This window comes from Somniosus microcephalus, chromosome 8 (genome assembly GCF_052327205.1).
Source record: "Somniosus microcephalus isolate GS21.2 chromosome 8, FLI_Smic_1.0, whole genome shotgun sequence".
In the NCBI taxonomy this organism is placed as follows: Eukaryota; Metazoa; Chordata; class Chondrichthyes; order Squaliformes; family Somniosidae; genus Somniosus; species Somniosus microcephalus.
Genome location: NC_140994.1, coordinates 251,496,801 through 251,515,360, shown reverse-complemented (window position 1 = coordinate 251,515,360; position 18,560 = coordinate 251,496,801). Strand labels below are relative to the sequence as shown.

At 45.8% G+C, this 18,560-nt stretch overlaps 1 protein-coding gene across 6 annotated transcripts in view; it reads right to left on the bottom strand.

Annotated features, from left to right (window-relative positions):
* Window positions 1–18,560, bottom strand: part of LOC147114265 (protocadherin-1-like) — a 467,184-nt gene that overhangs the window by 443,339 nt on the left and 5,285 nt on the right. The gene's annotated exons all lie outside the window — the stretch shown is intronic.

Here is an 18,560-nt window from a genome sequence, read left to right as displayed (position 1 = left end):
TTCTCGTCTTTTTTGTTTTGCTCAATCCTGTAAGATGTTGGTTTATCTTCCAAGGTCCACACAACTTGTACTTATATCAAAAGCAAAATACTGCGAATGCTGGAGATCGGAAATAAAAACAGAAAATGCTGGAAATACTCTGCAGGAGAGTAACCAGACAAAATTTAACACCAAGAGGCATAAGGAGACATTAGGAGAGGCGACCAAAATCATGGTCAAAGAGCTAGGTTTAAAGGAGCGTCTTAAAAGGAGGAAAGAGATGCGGAGAGGTTTAGGGAGGGAATTTCACTGATTAGGACCGAGATAGCAGAAGGCACGGCCGCCAATGGTAGAACAAAGGAAAGTGGGGAGGCAGCAGAAACACTAGTTGCATTTTCTCGTTTCAGATGTTGGCAGACCTGTCATGCGTTTTATGTTTTTAATTTCAGATTTCCAGCGTTAACAGTTTGACTTTTTTATCTCGGAGGTGAATATGATTTCCGTTGCACTCAGGCAAGCCAATTTATTTTTTGTTTAAAAAAAAAACCTGCGATCCAATCTGGAATCACTGCCTTAGAGGCAAGCAGTGGACATGCACAGATATTTCAGCTCTATTGGAAACCCTGAGCAATTCAGGAGAGTTGATAAATGCACAACTCATCTTGAAACATAGAAACATAGAAGATAGGAGCAGGAGTAGGCCATTCGGCCCCTCGAGCCTGTTCCGCCATTTAATGAGATCATGGCTGATCATCCAAATTCAGTACCCTGTCCCTGCTTTCTCCCCATATCCCTTGATCCCTTTTGCCTTAAGAAATATATCTAACTCCTTCTTAAATATATTTAATGAATTTGCCTTCTGTGGTAGAGAATTCCACAGGTTCACCACTCTCTGGGTGAAGAAATTCCTCCTCATCTCAGTCCTAAATGGCTTACCCCTTATCTTTAGACTGTGACCCCTGGTTCTGGACTCCCCTGCCATCGGGAACATCATTCCTACATCTAGTCTGTCTAGTCCTGTTAGAATTTTATAAGTTTCAATGAGATCCCCTCTCATTCTTCTAAACTCGAGCGAATATAAGCCTAATCGACCCAATCTCTCCTCATACGTTATTCCTGCCATCCCAGGTATCAGTCTGGTGAATCTTCGCTGCACTCCCTCCATGGCAAGAACATCCTTCCTCAGATAAGGCGACCAAAACTGCACACAAACTGGGGTATACTGACCCTCGTCGGTGCGGCCGATTCTCAGCGCCAGGGATGCCAGAGACATTGTGATTGTCCTCAATTCCCCCAAGCTAGGTAATTGGGTTGGGGAGGGGAGGTTGGGGCTGGGGGCCGTAAGAGAGAAAAATAAGGATTCCCACTCCTGGTCGACTCCAGCTGGGAAATGTGCAGGTCTGGACATCAGCGGCAGACTTGGCCCTGATGCACTCCACGGTTGCAAAGGCACATAAAATCAACGTGGCGAAGACAAAATGCTTAAATGGGTAGAATCAGATAGAACAGAAGGCGGCCACTCGGCCCCCATTGCGCCCTTTGAAAGAGAGCTATCCAGATTAGCCCCACTCCTCCCTGCTTCTGCCATTTTTAAACCCCAGTCAAGATTCACATGAGATATCCATCGACAGCCTATTTTCTCTAACAGTTTCACAGCTCTGGAGGTTCTTGGCTTGGTCTGGTTCTAAATGTGGTGAAAAACATCCACGGACCCGGGGTGGGTTGTGGGGGGTGAACCTGTGGAGTACATGGTAAATGCTGCAGTATCTGTTTTGAGACAATAGAGGGAGCCCAGATGTTTACACAAAAGACAGACTTGCGTTTATAGAGCGCATTTCACAACCTCAGGACGTCCCAAATCGCTTTACAGCCAATGAATTATACTTTGAAGTGTAGGCGCTGTTGTAATGTGGGAAACGTGGCAGCCAATTTGCGCACAGCAAGCTCCCACAAACAGCAATGTGACAATGACCAGATAATCTGTTTTTTGTTAAGTTGATTGAAGGACACCGGGGATAATTCCCCCTGCTGTTCTTCCAATAGTGCCACGGGATCTTTTTCGTCCACCTGAGGGGGCAGACGGTGCCTCGGTTTAACGTCTCAACCGAAAGACGGATACAGCTCCTTATGGAGACCAGAAAAGGTTGAACGACCCTTTCTGGATGTTAGTGCTGGAAATGAAACACTTGTCTGCTTTTGCAACCCTCATCTCAAAGTACAAGCAGGGTTACCCTCCTTTTGTTTTTTTATTTGCCCCCCCCCCCCAAACAATATACCTCAACGGAAACCTCACATCATAAGCAACACAGGAATTCATAAAACTGGATGAGACCACTGCATTCTATGTGACCAGATCCATTCTACAAAACTCTTCACACATTTTCAATCACCAGCTAGTTTTGTAATTCAGCATCAGATGTTTAATCCAATGCCAAATTATAGGCAGGTTTGTTCCCATTAGAAACTGGGTTAGAAACGCCACCAAATCCACTTCTCACCATATAGTCAAAAGATTGTCAGCTCACTGTATCGGTGCTGGGTTCCAACACAGGTCCCAAGGATGTGAACAAGCGCATCCTCAAACCCACAACTCCCAACCTTCTACTTCCCTTTAAAGAGCTCAGAAGATTGTGGTTTCAATTCCCACTCCAGAGACTTAGGCACATAATCCAGGCCGACGCTTCAGCGCAGGACTGAGGGAGTGCTGCACCGTCGGAGGTGCCGCCTTCCGGATGAGATGCGGGAACCGAGGCCCCGTCTGCCCTCTCGGGTGGATGTAAAAGATATCATGGCGCGATATCAAAGAAGAGCAGGGGAGTTCTCCCCGGTGTCCTGAGCGAATATTTACATCCCACAAACAACATTATCTGGCCATTATCTCTGTTGCTGTTTGTGGGAGCTTGCTGTGCATGAATTGGCTGCTGCATTTCCTACATTACAACAGTGACTACACTTCAAAAAGTAATTGGCTGTAAAGCTCTTTGGGATTGTCCAAGGTTGTGAAAGGCGCTAGATAAATGCAAGTTCTTTCCTTCTTTAGATTACTAACACTTCTCACAGGTTTGTTTTTCATCCCTTCCTGCCTCTTCCCAATGACGTGTCATTATTTTACTGTCGCTTTTTAACACTTTGCATTTCTAAAATGGTCATCCCTTCCTCTTCCCGTCACCTTCCGTCTTTGCTTTTATGTTAATGGCTGAAAGAGTAAAAAAGGAGCCAAGGAGAGGAAGACTGAAAAAAGTCACCGAGAATGAGTCGTCACTTCTGGGTCCAGCCGGTGATGTAGTGGGCGGGGTGGGGCTAAGAAAAAAATGGGAGGATAAAATGGGGAAAAATTAACATGAAATACAAGCCTCAAAATGGCCGTTTCTGATATTCGTGGACAAACACTTAAATGTGTTTGCATGATACTGCTTTGACCGTTAATTCATCGCAGGTGTGGACCCGTTGATATTAACTGGGTAAACCCCTCGGTTAAAACAACAGACATGGAGAGATGTCACACCAACCTGTTGACATTTATCCACTCCTATCAGTCAGAGGCATTTCCACAGAAAGATTGTTCAGCTCCCCTAGTGGTCCAGTGTGGAACTGAACCCTATGGAGCAGGATGGTTTCCCACATTTGATCTCCAGTCTAAGTTCAGTTAGCTGATTGCATGCAGGGTGCCACAGAGGCACTAACATTGACCTCCAAATGATTTTCCCCTTGTGCTCGGTGGCAGTCAGCACCCCCACTCTAGATTATCGAATGACCTCCGCCCTCCTCCTTTGCGCGCACGTGCATGCGTTATGCTGGGGCAAGATTAGGCTGGGCTATGACGCCCACCACAGTTCAATAGCTTGCTGGTGCTCACTTTTGGGCGCAAACAGGGTAGTTGGCGCCTCTGGACAATTCTTCCTCAGCGCAATTCTTCACAGCGGGATAAAAAAGTAAAACTAGGACCCAGACCGACTCTCGCTAAAATATCAAATCAGAAGTGACACGCATCCTACTGTGTACAGAAGTCAAGGAACACACCAGCTATATTTATCAATTCTAGAATCTAAAATTTAAACTATTGACTGAACAAGAGGTGCTAATGTTGGAAAATAGTCTAGGGTGAAACGGCGAATTGAAAATGTGCAATAATGACTTTCACTCAAACACAATTTCTTTTTTTTTGGTTAATCTGCTTGAACACACGCACACACACACACTACTGTATCATAGCATTATTGCCTTTAATAGGCTGGCCGACTTTCAGAATTGGATGAATAGGTTTTTCAGACAGATAGTAATAAAATTAGCCTGCAGAAGACGCGATCAAACCCGTGCCTGGAGTGCTGCGATGACTCCGCTGGTAAATGCACAGCCCTCCGCCCAAATTAGTTGCAGAGGAATGCCGCCGGCTCCTGCTCCCGATCATTCCTGAGCTCGCTGATTAAAAATCCCTCCAGGATTGCCGTGGAGTCTTCAGGAATTCAAGATTAATCTCCAGGACATCCCAGGAGCAACACAAGGGAAAAATCATTGTGGGAATTTTTTATTTTTAATTGTAAGGTTTCCCGCCCCTCCTCCCAATTTTCTGTAATCCCCCTTTATTTATTAGTTAAAGATATTGGAGATGGAGAAACAAAAGGCTGTTTGACTGACGGTCAAGAATTTAACAATTGGCATAGGAAGGCACTGTGCCATAAAGATGGGCGTGTTGGGCGACAAATGGTGGCATTGTGCGGGCGGAGCTGTTGGAGGTGAGTGGGGCGTCACATGATAAAAGCTCCAGGAACACATCCAACCAGAGTTTGCAACCCTGGGAGCTGAAGGGGGGTTGTCGGGGTGGGGTGGGGGGGGGGAGAATTACAAAGTTCACTCGCATTGAATTAGTCAGCTCGGAGAACTGGGCACAGACATTACTATGGCCGGTTTGCAGCACTCCCAACTTTCCAGGGATCATCAGCGGAAAGTCAGGAACGGGTGCAAATGGAACCGCGTGATCTCCAAACCAGATTTTCCAGCTTCTGTCGGACGAGGTTCTACACCACGAGCTTTACAGCTTAAAATAAAAAGGAAAAAAGCCCGAGTAAAAAAACGCTTGATCGCCAATCCAAGACTTCAGCGACCTGTCAGGGTGGCGCCCCCCTCATTCTATTCAATCACCATTGGAGCAAACTGTTTCTACTTCTGTGTTCAATATAGGACGTCAATTTGTACAAAGTCCAGAGACAGGCTCACACAAACACACACAGAAAGGGACGGTCGATCATGCTACTGCCTATTCTTCTTAAGGCTATTCACCCTAGACCAGATCCAATTGTAGAGTCTTGGCATAATCTCCCTGTTACTACAACCCCAAATGAATATCTGCAAATGCAACCATTTGAAATTGGTTTGAAATCCTACACAAGACGGTAAATCAATCGCAATCCAGTGCTGCCACTTGGAATTTTAGCAAAAGTGCAATGGTCGAAATGTGACAAGTGCACACGGGATCCACTGGACCGGTGTTAAGCTCCCAAAAGTCCTATTATGGATATTGTCCTACAAATCTTGTAGCTGGAGAGTGTATCTAATTAACAGAAGGGCAAAGTACATGTCTATTACCAATGATGGAAGCAATTCAAAATGATGAAGTAAAGGAACTTGAATGTTACAAGGGCCAGGTCAATGGTAAACACGCACAACTGTCCCATCCTAGACGGTGCTTGCAAATATAAAATGACCAGACCTAACGTGTCCTATTTATCGGAATGAGAGCCTCTTAAATGCATCGAGCCAATTCAGAGCACAACTGCACGTGTGGCATCGAAACCTAGCAGGTGTCTGGCTCAGTGCCGTATTCTCCTGCCCGCCTTTCATCCCCTGACTGCGTCACGATCGACAGCGTGCATCATGATGCATTGTTGCCAGGCCTACTCTTCGAATGGGTGTACATAGACACCAGAACAAGATGGCCACATAAGCATAGTGCACGACGGTAGTTTGCCCCCAGGACTAGAGCAGGCCTCTTAATATAACATAACGGGGCAGAATTTGCGGTCGGTATGATGGCGCACTTTCCAGTGTAGGCTGCCATACAGCCTTTGAAATTGGCCGCAGGGTTCGGGATTTCCACGTGCGCTAAATCCCAATCTTGCCATCTGTCAAGTTCCTGCTGGACAGATCATCCGCTGCGACTGTCAACTCCTCATTGCCAGCGAGAAGGTGGGCTAATTGCCCACCAACTCACCAGCAGTTACGCAGGAAAATTCTACGGCTGGTGCAAACAGGCGCAGACCCAACATATATTCAACCAGCAGTCCTGCGATATAAATGGGCCGTATGATTCTCGCCAGGACGAAGCAGGAAATGGGAGGGGTGTATGTGCAGGTGACTGGATTCGGTGCGGGGTTGCCTGGAGACAAGTTCGCTGGTTGTGGGCATGAATTAGTTGAACAGGTGCAGGGTTGCGTACAACTGCCGCTCCTACGGGGACGGTGTCATCTGTGTTTTCCTCTCCCCCCGCCTTCCTCACTCTTAGAAGACCTGTTAATCCCCCAGTAATGAGACAAATTAATTTTTCCCACAGAAAACATCAGGATTTGGAAACCAGTCCGACAGATGGTACTTCTCAAATCATCGGGCTCTGTAAAATGAATATACGAAATATAATGTCACATCTTAATTTTAGAGTGAAGATAAAGAGACTAGAGAATCATTACTCATCTAAGAGCATAGCTCAGCTAAAAAGGACTAGGACATACTTTATACCTCACCGTACTCCACACTACACTACATACAATGCCTTCAAGGTTCTCTTGGCACTTGCCCCCTCGGTTCCCCTGCTTAATTGTCCTCCTTTCCTTACTGTTAGACATGCAAATGTTTCTACGGGACAGGTGCAATAGAAATGCAAGGTCGTCGTTGGAGAGTTAGAGGAATTTAAAAGCAATACAGGTTGACATACAACGGTGAGCGTTGATGGACTTCGAGAGAGCTGGACCGGTTTGTGGCTGGGGATTCGATCACCTTGTACAAGAGGTAGGGATCCTGTATAAATCAGGGTCAATATGTTCTCCTGCACTCATTTTGAATGCCTAAAAGGGGTCTGAGGGAATTTTACCCTTATTGGCTTAGGTTTTTATTGCCTCTTCTCAGGAGATTACATGGCTATGGGTGGGGTAGGGAGTGTTAGTATCACCATGCATCATAAAGCTTCACAAGTGTATGAGGAGAGATCAAGTAGAATGGGCCTATATTCTTTGGGATTTAGAAGAATGAGAGGTAATCGCATTGAAACGTTTAAAATTCTTAGAGGGGTTGACAGGGTAGATGCCAAGAGGTGGTCGATATATTTCCAAATCAGCATGGTGCGTGACTTGGAGGGGAACTTGGGAGATGGTGGAACCCATGCGCCTGCTGCCCTTGTCCTTCGAGGTGTGGAGGTCGCGGGCGGGTTTGGTAGGTCCTATCGATGAAGCCTTGGCGAGCTGCTGATGGCACACACTACATTCTCAAAGTAAAAGTAAAAAGTATTTTGCCCTTTAGGTAAATTAGCAGAGGGAGGGCCCTTGCCGTGACTTACTTGCAACCACTGAAAGCGCCCAGGGCAAAAGGCTTTCTCCAACTCTTGTGGCTGGGTTTATAAAACTGAATCGTACCCAGGGTATTGTAACCTTGGCTCATTCCACTGCATTCCCATTAGATTCAGTGGAATTACCAAGCTCCCTCAACAGCGTGATCACTTAGGAGATAAAAAGAAAGCTCAATACTTAACACGATGCACGTTCAACTGGTACGTTTTTAAACAGAAAATTATAGGTTACATGTAGAGACACCGCAAATCCCGGCCAGAATGGAGATGTTTGGGTGATTCCTCCCATTAATCACATAGAAACATAGAAGATAGGAGCAGGAGTAGGCCATTCGGCCCCTCGAGCCTGCTCCGCCATTCAATGCGATCATGGCTGATCATCCAACATCACGCCTGGATGTAACTGGGATTAACTGCTGTAAATAATTGGGACTGATTTTACACACAATATTTAAATGATGTTACTATCCTCCACTCACTGCATTTTGCTGGAGAAAATCATCCTGCTGCATGCAGGAAACGCTCGTTTGCTGCAGTTCTGGTCACAAGTTAGGAGACTCTGACTTAAAAACCACAAATCCCGCCCCTTCCCCCCCCACCCGCCTCCAACTCATTGGCTGACACAGCGGTGTCAACATTCACTTTGAAAATTAAAAAGTGCAACTCCTCTGATGGCCTTGCGGGGTAAAAACACTGCTCACTGCAGTCCCAGGTCAAGCTGGACAAGCTTAAAATTGCCGTTTGTCCAATAACTGATCAGCGAAATAACCTACAGGTACTCGCGGTTGCCTCAACTCACACGTGAACAGAGGTCCTCTCATCACAGGAGTGCGGCCAATGAGAGAGGCCTGTAAGTCGGCCTCTGTTGGCGGCGCTCCAAGGCCCCCGACACTTGGGGGAAACCAATGACTTTGCCTGCGGCTCTGGCATTGAGTCAGGCCCCCTATACATGTCCACTGAGGAAGCAATTGGGTCTTCACGTTAGTGTGTTGGGGTGGTGGTGGGGGGTAGGGGGTGGGGATGACATGAATCAGTCATTCAAGAAAGAAAGACTTATGAAATAATACTGAGCAGCCTACGGGTGGCGCTGTCCAGGGAGAGTATAAATACTCGGGCACGGGCCGAGCTTGCGCAGGGCATTCTTAACAGGAACTAGTGAAGGACACAACTAGACCTCCATGTTGTAAAACAGTTGATTAAAGCTTTGTTTAACGCTTAGACCAAGTGCCTAGTAGTTTTCTTACATCAGGGGGAAGGATTAAAATGAGCAACTCGGTGAGAGAACGCACACGGGTTGAAAAGTGGCCAGGAACTGGAGAGATGATGGCGGCTGTGGGTCCTAGCAAGACTAAATGGGGTAGAAAAAGCGTCTCGAGCGGTAGCGCGAAGCGGGTGGTACCACGTTGGCCTCCTGTTTGACGTCCCGCCCAATACATAACTCCATTCACACCAACAGAACCGAATATCGGGCAGGGCGCATAACGGGCCGCCAAAGCGACACCACTCAGGATGATCTTCTACCCCATCAAATCTTCAGTTGCTTGTACACAGGATCATCTGAAAAATGCCTTGATGAGAAAAGACCAGCCGGCGCATCGAGCCTGTCGCGTGGGAGGCTCACGTCCCATGGGAGATGTAGCCACCTGGATTCAGGCCACCATTGAAACTTATAAAATTCTAACAGGACTAGACAGACTAGATGCAGGAAGGATGTTCCCGATGGCGGGGGAGTCCAGAACCAGGGGTCACAGTCTAAAGATAAGGGGTGAGCCATTTAGGACTGAGGTGAGGAGGAATTTCTTCACCCAGAGAGTGGTGAACCTGTGGAATTCTCTACCACAGAAGGCAGTTGAGGCCAATTCATTAAATATATTCAAGAAGGAGTTGGATATATTTCTTAAGGCTAAGGGGATCAAGGAATATGGGGAGAAAGCAGGGACAGGGTACTGAATTTGGATGATCAGCCACGATCTCATTAAATGGCAAAGCAGGCTCGAGGGGCTAAATGGCCTACTCCTGCTCCTATCTTCTATGTTTCAAACCCAGTTGCCATCTCCTGGCAACTGAACGCTGGACACAAGGGTTCACGTTTCATACAGCCTTAAACACTCGTCTGCTGCAATCCAAACTCAAACACTGATGTAAACGTGCCTCTGAAAGAGAGGGCAGAAGAGGAGGAGAAAATTGGAGACCGTAAAACTGTAATCATCCATGCACATATAGAAGTGAATCATAAAGGCATCACTGCCATATACAGTGATTTGGGATGGACAGGAGACTACTAAATGACCTCACTTTGGGTCAGATGTCCCAACAGCCATTCATCACTTCTGCTCTTTTACACTCGCACTGTTCAATTGGAATCCACCGATGCGTTGCCAGATTATAATCTGCATTATTTCTCCCCCTGGTATTGTACTGTGCCATTAAAATTGGCAGGAGACGTGAAAGTCAAAAACCCTGAAACCTACAGCATCCAAAAAAAGGTTCAACAGCCTAAAACACTTTTAAACACATGTTTTAAAACAAAAAGTGACTGCGACTAAGTTCTGAATTACTTCGACTGCCAGTCAAATGCTTTCATGCATCAACAGAGGTCCTGGCTATTTCTTTATTATATGCCAGGCAAATAATAATCAGTACATTGGGTCTGCATTGTCTGAAAGAACTGAACACAAAAACACCCTGTATTTATAGCAAGGCAGGGGTCTGGTGAACTGCTAAACATTCCTTCACTTCATTGTCAAACATCCATAAGCCTCAACGACTCCATGCAAGACTCCCCCACCCCCACAGATGCAGAGCTGTCTACTTATTTAGAACAGATGACTTGCTTACCAACATATTACAAGACGTTTTAGAAAAACAAGCCCGCAGCAACATCACCATATGGACTGGCGTCCACATCATCATTTGTTGCTTGCTGTGCAAGCCTGTTAACTGGGACACCCTGGTGGAAGCTCAATCATCCCATTTATCAAATCCCATCCAGCGGGCCAGCACATCAACACAGACCCTCACTAATCCTCAACCAATCGTTCCCTATGGAAAACAAGCCCTCTCAACGAATGTCCCATATGGCGGGAGAGGAAGGATGAGAGCATTTTAACAACCTCTAAATAGGAAGGAAGCCTGCCAGTTGGAAGATATATTCCTTGCAACATTGTTTAGACAAGTTATATTGAGACAATTGTAGTTTCGTCCAGCGGGCATTGGTCTGGGGCTGGGGCACCCCTCCACGGGCGCCCGGTGCCCTCTGGTACCTCACCGAGTTGTCAAGTGTGCTCCTCGGTTGCGAGTGCTGGCAGGCTATTGGACAATGGAGGCGCGACAGCCAAGCTGAACCCTGACCTGAGGTCACCTGCACACTCTCACAAATTCCAGCAGTCACTGGATAGCGCTCTGGAGCAGGAGCTCAGTTTCCTTCCACTACTAGGACTGTCAAGGCCCAATGTTGCACCCTTCCTGCCACGCCAGCTGAAAATGAGCTAAATTCAGGGCAAACCAGCTTTAGGTATCATCTATAGTGTGTAGGTAACACTGATGTTAAGGAATGACATCCCAGTCATGGTATCATACAAATTTACGGCACAGAAGGAGGCCATTCGGCCCATCGTGTCTGTGCCGGCCGAAAAAGAGCTCTCCAGCCTAATCCCACTTTCCATCTCTCGTTCCGTAGCCCTGTAGTTTACGGCATTTCAAGTGCACATCCAAGTACTTTTTAAAGGTGATGAGTGTTTCTGCCTCTACCACCCTTTCAGGCAGTGAGTTCCAGACCCCCACCACCCTCTGGGTGAAAAAAGGTTTTCAACTTCCCTCTCAACCTCCGACCAATTACTTTAAATCTATGCCCCCTGGTTATCAACTCAGTACTTCCCAGAGTCTTTCGCCCTATATTTTTCTTGCACCAGTTGGCAACTGTAAGCTTTCGAGATCAGAATTTGTATTTGGACCAAAATTTTAAAATGATTTGCATGGAAGATGTCATTAGGAAAATACAATATTCAAATCTGTAAACATGACGGAAACAACCTAGCTGTAAAGTGAGACATAGTAGCTAGATCTATTAGGGTTTGGTCTTTAGCAGGAATATTTAACAGTACATCAATAAAGGACATTCATGCAAAAAGCAATAGTATGGAGCAAATATCAATGATGTTCAAACAGGCGTCAGCTTAGCTCAATGGTAGTGCTGTCACCTCCAAGTCAAACAACTGTAGGTTCAAGCCCCACTCTAGGGATCTGTAACACACTTCCAACAGTGACTACACTTCAAAAGTATTTCATCAGCCATAAAGCACTTTGGGGCAATCTGAGGTTGTGACAGGCACTATATAAACGCAAGGCTCTTTTTGGAGTGCTGCATTGTCGGGAGGTGCCGTCTTTTGGGTGAGATGTGAAACCGCGGCTCCATCTGCTAGTTGCTGTGAATATAAAAGATCCCATGGCACTATTCGAAGAATAGCAGGGTTCTCCTAATGTCCTAACCAACATTTATTTATTCTTCAACCAATACACACTACTGGTCATTTATCTCATTGTCCTTATTGGGACCTTACTATGCTGTGAAGCATTGTGGGACATCCTGAGGTCATGAAATGGTGCTAAAAAAAAATGCCAAGTCTTCCTTTCTTAAAGCAAGCTTGCATCGATTTGACTAAAAACCTATGGCAAAATCTCTGGTGTGATAATTGCAGAACACAGTAAATTACTGATTGAACGATATTTGGAGCTGCATGTCGTTGAAGTCATGTATAGCTCTGTACATTTGATGGGCATTCATCATTGCCGGGGTGGGGGTTGGGTTTCGGTCGGAAGGGTGGGCCAGGGACTCATTGGGCATTTGTTTTTTTGGGTGCTCACGGGCATTGAGAGATGCTGCACCCCTGTGGTCATCAGTTGCTCTTAGGCTTCTTGCAGCTAAGGTAGGCGGGGAGCGTGAGGGACAGCCTCCGAGGGACCAGGCGGACTGCGCGTTCAGGAACGCGCAACCCGGCCGTCATTTCCTCATATCGGCTTGCTTTTGACAATTTTGGACATAAAATATTGGAAAAATACAGGCAACATTTATTATGTCTAGGGAGCTGATCATTCGCACAACACACTGGTATTCTCCAGCCACTCTCCCACCACCTGGCAGACTGATGTAACTTCAGCCATGGGCTGGGCACGTCACTCTTCTCTTGCTAAATCAGAGGGTAACATTAGTACCCACTTCCCATTTATCTTTAACTAGAAAGGGGTTTAGTGGAAAGTGATAAATAATGGAATCTAATCGAATGTCTAAAAATAGAGTTCATCTTTTTACATTCACACGCCAACATTGACATCCAAAACGATGCCTAGAGAGAATAAGGTAGCATGAGTGCCATAGCAAGGGTTGTCAAAAGATAGCCCAAAGCTGAGTTAGCTAATTCGAGTCCCCAGGTACAGCGATCGTCACTGAAAACTCCTGCTGCCTGTAGTTTTGAAAAAGCAGGGGCTCAGCAGATATCTGTTCAGTTGCTGACTAGGATCGTGTTTATATGTAGAAAACAATATTTCACCCGTATCTACCTGAACGTCTGGAGAGACCCCAAAGAACCGAAGTCAGCTCATTTCCTCAGCTTTTACTGCATTAAATTAGTTACTCTTTCAAGGGCAAGGGACACACCACAATGTGCTGTAAAGCACGAGGTGCAAATTATTAGGTGATCCAACATCTCCATGTTGCAAGGATCGCAGTTCTGGACTTGAACCAAGTCGATCACCTCACAACGGGTACGCTTCTCTACCCAGGATTACACCTCAGAAGAAAAATGGAATCCAATGGCAACAAGCCCAACCTTTCAGCTCACCTTCACGGTCAGCATCACAGGTCTTATTTTCAGCTGGCTAATTTCATGTTTTTCTTCACAAGTGTGAAAAGCGGAGGAAATGCACCCACTTTGGTCAGCCCAAATAAAAGAAAGACTTGCATTTATATAGCGCCTTTCACGACCCCAGGACATCCCAAAGCGCCTCACAGCCAATTAAATACTTCTGAAGTGGAGTCACATAAGAGAATAAGAAATAGGAGCAGGAGTAGGCCATACGGCCCCTGGGGCCTGCTCCGCCATTCAATAGGATCATGGCTGATCTGAATCTAGACTCACGTCCACTTCCCTGCCCTCTCCCCGTAACCCCTAATTCCCTTATCTGCTAGGAAACTGTCTATCTCCATTTTAAATGTATTTAATGTTGCAGCTTCCACAGCTCTCTGGGGTAGCAAATTCCATCGATTTACTACCCTCTGAGTGAAGAAGTTTCTCCTCATCTCAGTTTTGAAAGGGCAGCCCCTTATTCTAAGATTATGCCCCCTAGTTCTAGTCTCAGCCATCAGTGGAAACATCCTCACCGCATCCACCCGATCAAGCCCTCTCATAATCTTATATGTTTCGATAAGATCGCCTCTCATTCTTCTGAACTCCAAAGAGTAGAGTCCCAACCTACTCAAACTTTCCTCATACGTCAATCCCCTCATCTCTGGAATCAACCGAGTGAACCTTCTCTGAACTGCCTCGAGAGCAAGTATATCTTTTCTTAAATATGGAAACCAAAACTGCACGCAGTATTCCAGGTGTGGCCTCACCAATGCCCTGTATAACTGCAGCAAGACTTCCCTGTTTTTATACTCCATCCCCCTTGCAATAAAAGCCAAGATTCCACTGTGTTGTAATGTAGGAAACGCGGCAGCCAATTTGCGCACAGCAAGCTCCCACAAACAGCAATGTGAGAAAGACCGGATAATCTGACTTAGTGATGTCGATCGAGGGACAGGACATTTGGCCAGGACACCGAGGATAACGCCCCTGCTCTTCTTTGAAATAGTGCCATTTACGTCCACCTGAGAGAGCAGTCTGTTTAATGTCTCATCTGAAATACAAGGATTGAGAAAAAAAAGCACTGATCATTCTAACTTTATTTAGCAAACTCTTCCCAAATTAAGGGCAACCACTTCTCCCCTCCACCCCGCACACCCCCCCGCCACCCTTTGGTTGGCATGGATTATATTCCACTCATTCTCAAAACCCCAAAATTGCCCCTCCTGCCTGCCCCAATCTCTAGATACAATTCTGTGTCTCCACCTTCCAAGTTCCTCATGAGAAAGGCTAAAATGAGAAGAGGCCACTCGTTCCATAGTCCGCTCACAACTATGCCAATCATCGACTATTTCCACCAAGATCATTATGCACTCTTCCTATCCTCCATGTAAATCAGACAGATCTATGGCCTTTTGAACCCCAAAATCCCCTCTCTCAACAGATATTGATCCAGTTCCTTTTTTGAAGTCAATACTGAACCAGAATCGACTACTTTTTCTGGCAGTCCGTTCCATTCACCAACTGTACTCATTGGGTTTATTTATTTATAATGAGATCCCTGCTGAAAATATTGCACAAACTAATATCTATGTCCTTGTAAAAGGATGAAACTGGAAGGCAGCTGCATATATTCAACAATACCGATGGAAGACAAGTGTCAAAATGGTGGATCTCAAAACAACTACTCAACAAAGAAATAACGCAATATTCTAGTCCTGCATTTCAGTTTGTGATTCCAATTAAAGTTTTGTGGGGTTTACAAACCTTGGGAATGGAAAGGTCAGTAACTGCTTTCCATCTCACCACTGGTAATATGGTCTTGGCCCCAATTTCCTCCCCTCTTCTGCAAACCCTGAATCACACTGGGGTCCAGTCCCACAGAGCCTTACAGCACCTACTCCAAGTTGCCATACTTCACGCGCCAGCCTGGACAGGGAGTGTCAACGGGCTATTCGATTACAAAGAGCATCGCAACCTGTTCTCAGCCGTAGGTATTTTTCCAGCAGTAATCACTGGGGCAAAAATCAGGAATGGGAAAACTGGCCAATTTTCTTACTCGCTAGCCATGGGGTGCCGAGGCCCAATTTTAGCACCTCCATTGTGGCCCTGGCAGAGATCTGATAATCCAGCACAGAACAGCAAATGGATCTGGGTTGGCACCAACTCATCCACCTCCCTGACCACCTGCACACAGGCAGAACTAAACCATGCAAAAACCTTTTGTGCCATGTTTGACCTGGAGTTAAACTTCTAACCTGCATCCTAACCATTACCAAAACTGCTCAATTCCACCTCTGTCACATCACCCATCTCTATGTCAAATCATTCCCACTATTGCAGAAACTCTAGTCGCAACTTCTCCAATGGCTTCCTGTTGGCAGCCTCCCATTCCCCCTTAAAATCCAACTTGTTCCAACCTCAGGTCGACCATAATCCAGCCAGCATATCCATCACACCTAGCTTTGCTGGACCTACATTGGCTCCCTGTCCCACATCACATTGAATTTTAAATCATTGTCCCCATATAACAATCCTTCCACAGCTCGCCCTGCCATATCTCTGTAACCTCCTCTACTTTGCATCTCCTCTCACCCCCTTCCATCCTCCAACTCTCGTCTTAAGAACATAAGAATTGGGAGCAGGAGTGGGCCATACGGTCCCTTGAGCCGGCTCTGCCATTCAATAAGATCACGGCTGATCTTCGACCTGAACTCCACTTTCCCGCCCGATCTCCGGATCCCTTGATTCCCATGAGTCCAAAAATCTATCGATCTCAGCCTTGAATATACTCAACGATTCAGCAGCCACAGCCCTCTGGGGTAGAGAATTCCAAAGGTTCACAACCCCGAGTGAAGAAGTTACTCCGCATCTCAGTCTTAAATGGCTGGCCCGATATCCGAAGACTATGCCCCATAATTCTAGACTCCCCAGCCAGGGGAAACAGCCTCTCAGCATTTACCCTGTCAACCCTCCTCAGAATCTTATATGTTTCAATGAGATCACCTCTCATTCTTCTAAACTCCAGAGAGTATAGGCCTTTTGTGCATTCCCTCACCATAGCCCCACAATAGGTGGCAGAGCCTTTAGCTCCCATAGCCCTAAACCTTGGAACTCACTCCTAACCCACTTTGCTTCTCCACCCTGACAACCTCTCTTTCTGATTAAGCCATTAATCAGCAGTCCAAACTCTTCCACCACTGTCAGTTCCTTTAATCTACTTGTTCCCATCCCCACAAAATTCCGTGGGAACATTCTGTACCTTAAAACCTGCCAGGGTGTCAGCGTGGCTCAGTGGTAGCACTCGCGCTTCGGAATTCCCACGTCCCTGGTTGTGGGTTCAAGTCCCACGTCAGGCGCTTGCCCACATAACCCAGGTTGACACATTAGGGCAGTACTGACGCAGTTAAACCGAGATCCCATCTGCCCTCTCGGGTGGACATAACAGATCCCACGGCACTTTTCCTAAGAGGAGCAGGGGAGTTCTCCTGGTGTCCGGGCCAATATTTATCCCTCAACCAACATTACAAAATCATCTGGTCATTTTCTCATTGCCGTTTGTGGGACCTCATTGAAACTTATAAAATTCTGACAGGACTGGACAGACTAGATGCAGGAAGGATGTTCCCGATGGCCGGGGAGTCCAGAACCAGGGGTCACAGTCTAAGGATAAGGGGTAAGCCATTTAGGACAGAAATGAGGAGGAATTTCTTCACCCAGAGAGTGGTGGACCTGTGGAATTCTCTACCACAGAAGGCAGTGGAGGCCAATTCATTAAATATATTCAAGAAGGAGTTGGATATATTTCTTAAGGCTAAAGGGATCAAGGGGTGTGGGGAGAAAGCAGGGACAGGGTACTGAATTTGGATGATCAGCCATGATCACATTGAATGGCGGAGCAGGCTCGAGGGGCAGAATGGCCTACTCCTGCTCCTATCTTCTATGTTTTTATGTTTAATTGGCTGTAAAGCACATTGGATTGTCCAGAGGTCACGAAAGGCGCTATATAAATGCAAGCTCGTCCTTTCTTTATTTTGATTTAAATAAATGCAACTTCCAGTTGTGTAGTTCAGTGCTGCATCAAGTAATGCCCTGTACTCACTCGGTCATTAGGGAAACTATCACTGCTTTTTCACACTACATGGAGACGTTGAAATTGAATTACAGGTCAAGATAGTCAAAGCGATGGATTATTAAAGCTTGGAAGAGTAAACCTACGCACGGATATTATTCTCGGCAATTGCCCAGCACACACAATAAACCCACACTCTTAGGCTAATGCATCAGCCCTGACATTACAGGCACTTAATATGTAGCAACACCACCAGTAACTATCCAATATCATTGGTTTAGGCAAGATTCCAAATTCAGTCACTACATTATACATTTATTGCAGCAAAGGGTTACGTACTAATGAAAGTATAATTTAGTACGGTCGCTGAGAGTATCTATATTATGTGAAATAACACAGCAGCATGAATGTTAAGCTGATCTGTACCACCACCAGAAGGAGACTGCTGAAATTTCAAAAAAACCTGGTGTACTACAATGCATTTAACAAAATGATACAGTCTGCAGTGGAGCCAGATTTGAAACCCGATAAGTCAGTTTTATTATTGAATCTGGAGCATTATATCTTCTTGCCCACAGAAGCAAATTCATTCATTGGATTAGAAGAACTCTATCCTTAAAAATTGTTCGGATACAGCTCCTTTGCTTCCTGTTAAGACAGAACTTGACAGCGACAAAACCAAGCTCCATTTTAAAAATAAAAAAACACATTTCAACCTTTGAGCACTGCATTGACCAGGCTCTTTCACATGGAGAACCGGTTTTGCAAAGACGCTCAATAAAAGCATAAACGAGGTCACGGATTTTATGAATGAGCAAAGGCCACACAGGTATTGTACAAAGAAAAATCAGTTTGCCAAGTTGCCTTGGATCGGTTTAAAGCCACATGTTCCAAGCAGAATCTGCGTGTGCAAAATCTGACTAGTTGACTTAAAACTACTACTTCGGGACAAATACCTTGTTATCCTGGCTTACGAACAAGACAAACCAGTTACAAATTGAAAATAGTATGATTTCATAAGCGTGTGGGGGGGGGGGGGGAGTTTTTTTGGTTTAAGAATGCACTGTACGTTTAAATGTTAATATTGCATAAATGGAAACCAAAACAAATAGAAACT